This window comes from Grammomys surdaster, unplaced genomic scaffold (assembly GCF_004785775.1).
Source record: "Grammomys surdaster isolate TR1022 unplaced genomic scaffold, NIH_TR_1.0 958, whole genome shotgun sequence".
NCBI lineage: Eukaryota > Metazoa > Chordata > Mammalia > Rodentia > Muridae > Grammomys > Grammomys surdaster.
Genome location: NW_021605377.1, coordinates 8,481,239 through 8,487,191, shown reverse-complemented (window position 1 = coordinate 8,487,191; position 5,953 = coordinate 8,481,239).

Genomic DNA, 5,953 nt, shown 5'->3' with positions numbered 1-5,953 from the left:
CCAAACCCCGCCCCTCCGGAATTCCACTTCCCTTCTGCCCCTGCCTGGTCCTCTGGGCTGGAACAGACACAGAGTTGGTCTGCTCCTGTCCTGTGGAGAAACTGAATCCTGAGTCATCCAGGAGCCACTGCACTCAGAGCAGGTGACACAGAGTCGGTCTGCTCCTGTCCTGTTGAGAAACTGAATCCTGAGTCATCCAGGAGCCACTGCACTCAGAGCAGCTGGAGCCACTGCACTCAGAGCAGCTGAAACTGAATCCTGAGTCATCGAGGACCCACTGCACTCAGAGCAGAAGGATTTCCAGATCCAAGAGGTGGCCTGAGTCCCAGGAGTTATTCCACCCAGGAGATTAGGAGCATAAGACCACAGAGACCTCTGGACTCTGAGGAGCTCTGCAATAAGCAAGATAACTGGAAATACAGACTCCAGTTTTACACAGTGAGAGCAGGTACCACTAGAGTTAACCAGATGGCGAAAGGCAAGCGCAAGAACATAAGCAACGGAAACCAAAGTTTCTTGGCATCATCAGTGCCCAATTCTCCCAATATAGCAAGCCCTGAACACCCCATCACACCTGAAAAGCAGGATTCAGAATTAAAATCACTTCTCATGATGATGATAGAGGATTATAAGAAGGAATTAAGTAACTCCCTTAAAGAAATACAGGAGAGTACAAGTAAACAGATAGAAGCCCTTAAAGAGGAATCACAGAAATCCCTTAAAGAAATGGAAGAAAACACAAAGAAGGAGTTAAACAAAAACATTCAGGACCTGAAACTAGAAATAGAAACAATAAAGAAAGTTCAAAGGGAGACAACCATGGAGATAGAAAACCTAAGAAAGAGATCAGGAGTCACAGACGCAAGCATCACCAACCGAATACAAGAGATAGAAGAGAGAATCTCAAATGCAGAAGATACGGTGGAAAATATTGACACAGTTGTCAAAGAAAATGCAAAACGCAAAAAACTCCTAACTCAAAACATCCAGGAAATCCAGGACACAATGAGAAGACCAAACCTAAGGATAATAGGTATAGATGAGAATGAAGATTCCCAACTTAAAGGGCCAGTAAATATCTTCAACAAAATTATTGAGGAAAACTTCCCTAACCTAAAGAACAAGATGCCCATAAACATACAAGAAGCCTACAGAACACCAAATAGACTAGACCAGAAAAGAAATACCTCCCGTCACATAATAATCAAAACATCAGATGCACAAAACAAAGAAAAAATACTAAAAGCAGTAAGGGAAAAAGGTCAAGTAACATATAAAGGCAGACCTATAAGAATTACACCAGACTTCTCACCAGAGACTATAAAAGCCAGAAGAGCCTGGACGGACATCATACAGACACTAAGAGAACACAATTGTCAGCCCAGATTACTATACCCAGCAAAACTCTCAATCACTATAGATGGTGAAACCAAGATATTCCATGACAAAACCAAATTTGCACAATATCTTCCCACAAACCCAGCACTTCAAAGGATAATTGATGGAAAATGCCAACACAAGGAGCGAAACTACAACCTAGGAAAAGCAAGTAAGTAATCTTCCAACAACCCCCAAAAAAGACACAAACATAACTTTACCTCTAATAAAAAAAATAACAGGAAGCAACAATCATTTTTCCTTAATATCTCTTAACATCAATGGTCTCAATTCCCCAATAAAAAGACGCAGACTATCAGACTGGATACACAAACAAGACCCAGAATTTTGCTGCATACAAGAAACGCACCTCAGTGACAAAGACAGACACTACCTCAGAATAAAAGGGTGGAAAACAATTTTTCAAGCCAATGGTCCCAAGAAACAAGCTGGAGTAGCCATTCTAATATCAAATAAAATCGACTTTCATCCAAAATTAATCAAAAAAGATAAGGAAGGACACTTCATACTCATCAAAGGAAAAATCTACCAAGGTGAACTCTCAATTCTGAACATCTATGCTCCAAATGCAAGGGCACCTACATACATAAAAGAAACTTTACTAAAGCTCAAAACACACATTACACCTCACACAATAATAGTGGGGGATTTCAACACCCCACTGTCAGCAATGGACAGATCATGGAAACAGAAACTAAACAGAGACACTTTGAAATTAACAGAAGTTATGAACCAAATGGACTTAACAGACATCTATAGAACATTTCATCCTAAAACAAAAGAATATACCTTTTTCTCAGCACCTCATGGTACCTTCTCCAAAATAGACCATATAATTGGTCACAAAACAAGCCTCTACAGATACAAAAAGATTGAAATAATCCCTTGCCTCTTATCAGATCACCATGGAATAAGACTGGTCTTTAATAATGACAAAACCAATGGAAAACCCATGTGCACATGGAAACTGAACAACTCTCTACTCAATGATGACTTGGTCAAGGAAGAAATAAAGAAAGAAATTAAAGACTTTTTAGATTTCAATGAAAATGAGGACACATCATACCAAAACTTGTGGGACTCCATGAAGGCAGTGCTAAGAGGAAAACTCATAGCTCTAAGTGCCTACAAAAAGAAACTGGAAAGAGCACACACTAACAAGTTGACTGCACAACTAAAAGCTCTAGAACAAAAAGAAGCAAATACACCCAGGAGGAGTAGAAGGCAGGAAATAATCAAACTCAGGGCTGAAATCAACCAAGTAGAAACAGAAAGAACAATACAAAATATCAATAAAACCAGGAGTTGGTTCTTTGAGAAAATCAACAAGATAGATAAACCCTTAGCCAGATTAACCAGAGGGCACAGAGACAGTATCCAAATTAATAAAATCAGAACTGAAAAGGGAGACATAACAACAGAAACTGAAGAAATTCAAAAAATCATCAGATCCTACTACAAAGGCCTATACTCAACAAAACTGGAAAACCTGGATGAAATGGACAATTTCCTAGACAGATACCAGGTACCGAAGTTAAACCAGGAGCAGATAAACCATCTAAATAGTCCCATAACCCCTCAGGAAATAGCAGCAGTCATCAAAAGCCTCCCCACTAAAAAAAGCCCAGGACCAGATGGTTTTAGTGCTGAATTCTATCAGACCTTCAAGGAAGACCTAATACCAATTCTCTTCAAACTATTCCACAAAATAGAGACAGAAGGAACACTACCCAATTCGTTCTATGAAGCTACAATTACACTCATACCCAAACCCCACAAGGACCCGACAAAGAAAGAGAACTTCAGACCAATCTCCCTTATGAACATCGATGCAAAAATACTCAATAAAATTCTAGCAAACCGAATCCAAGACCACATCAAAACAATCATCCATCATGATCAAGTAGGTTTTATCCCAGGAATGCAGGGATGGTTCAATATTCGGAAATCCATCAATGTAATCCACTATATAAACAAACTTAAAGAAAAAAACCATATGATTATCTCACTAGATGCTGAGAAAGCATTTGACAAAATTCAACATCCCTTCATGATAAAAGTCTTGGAAAGATCAGGAATTCAAGGCCCCTACCTAAACATAGTAAAAGCAATTTACAGCAAACCAGTAGCCAACATCAAGCTAAATGGAGAGAAACTTGAAGCAATCCCACTAAGATCAGGGACTAGACAAGGTTGCCCACTCTCCCCCTACCTATTCAATATAGTACTGGAAGTCTTAGCCAGAGCAATTAGACAGCAAAAAGAAGTCAAAGGGATACAAATAGGAAAGGAAGAAGTCAAAATATCGCTATTTGCAGATGATATGATAGTATACTTAAGTGACCCCCAAACTTCCACCAGAGAACTCCTAAACCTGATAAACAACTTCAGCAAAGTGGCTGGTTATAAAATCAACTCAAACAAATCAGTAGCCTTCCTCTACATGAAAGATAAACAGACTGAAAAAGAAATTAGGGAAATGACACCCTTCACAATAGTTGCAAATAATATAAAATACCTTGGTGTGAATCTAACCAAGCAAGTGAAAGACCTGTATGACAAGAACTTCAAGTCTCTGAAGAAAGAAATTGAAGAAGATCTCAGAAGATGGAAAGATCTCCCATGCTCATGGATTGGCAGGATTAATATAATAAAAATGGCCATCTTGCCAAAAGCAATCTACAGATTCAATGCAATCCCCATTAAAATCCCAACTCAATTCTTCACAGAGTTAGAAAAGGAAATTCTCAAATTCATATGGAATAACAAAAAACCCAGGATAGCGAAAACTATTCTCAACAATAAAAGAACTTCGGGAGGAATCACCATCCCTGACCTCAAGCTGTACTACAGAGCAATAGTGATAAAAACTACCTGGTATTGGTACAGAGACAGGCAGGAAGATCAATGGAATAGAATTGAAGACCCAGAAATGAACCCACACTCCTATGGTCACTTGATCTTTGACAAAGGAGCTAAAACTGTACAGTGGAAAAAGGACAGCATTTTCAACAAATGGTGCTGGTTCAACTGGAAGACAACATGTAGAAGAATGAAAATTGATCCATTCTTATCTCCTTGTACAAAGCTCAAGTCTATGTGGATAAAGGACCTCCACATAAAACCAGATACACTGAAACTAATAGAAGAGAAGGTGGGGAAAAGCCTCGAATACTTGGGCACAGGGGAAAAGTTCCTGAACAGAACTCCAATGGCATATGCTCTAAGATCGAGAATTGACAAATGGGACTTCATAAAATTGCAAAGTTTCTGTAAGGCAAAGGACACTGTCAATAGGACAAAACGACAACCAACAAATTGGGAAAAGATCTTTACCAATCCTTCATCTGATAGAGGGCTAATATCCAATATATACAAAGAACTCAAGAAATTAGACTCCAGACAACCAAATTACCCTATTAAAAAATGGGGTATAGAGCTTAACAAAGAATTTTCAACGGAAGAAACTCGAATGGCCGAGAAGCATCTAAAGAAATGTTCAGCATCCTTAGTCGTCAGGGAAATGCAAATCAAAACAACCCTGAGATTCCATCTCACACCAGTCAGAATGGCTAAGATTAAAAACTCAGGTGATAGTAGATGCTGGCGAGGGTGTGGAGAAAGAGGAACACTCCTCCATTGTTGGTGGGACTGCAAGATGGTGCAACCACTTTGGAAATCAGTCTGGCGGTTCCTCAGAAAATTGGACATAGCATTACCCGAGGATCCAGCTATACCACCCCTAGGCATATACCCAGAAGATGCTCGAACATATAACAAGGACATATGCTCAACTATGTTCATAGCAGCCTTATTTATAATAGCCAGGAGCTGGAAAGAACCCAGATGTCCTTCAACTGAGGAATGGATTCAAAAAATGTGGTATATTTACACAATGGAGTATTACTCAGCTATTAAAAACAATGAATTCGAGAGGTTCCTAGGTAAATGGATGGAACTAGAAATTATCATCCTGAGTGAGGTAAGCCAATCACAAAAGAAGACACATGGTATTCACTCACTGATTATTGGATATTAGCCTAGAACCTTGAAATGCCCAAGATGCAACTCACAGGCCACATGAAGCCCATAAAGAAGGAAGACCAAGTGAGGGTAATTCGGTCCTTCTTAGAAGGAGCAACAAAATACTCAAGGGAGCAAATATGGAGACAAAGTGAGGGACAGAAACTGAAGGAGGGGCCGTCTCAAGACCACCCCACCTGAGTATCTATCCCATGTGCAATCACCAAAGGTAGATGCTGATGTGGAAGACAGGAAGTGCATGCTGATAAGAGCCTGATATGGATATCTCCTCAGAGGCCTTCAAGAGTCAGACATATTCAGAGGCAGATGCTCACAACTAGCCATTGAACTGATCATGGGGTTCTCAATGGAGGAGTTAGAGTGAAGACTGAAGGAGCTGAAAGGGTTTGTGGCACCATGAGGAGAGCAACAATACCAACCAACCACAGCTCCCAGGGTCTAAACCACCAGCCTGGGAGCACTTAGGGGGGAATCCAGGGCTTCAGCTGAATATGTAAAAGTGGAGGGCCCT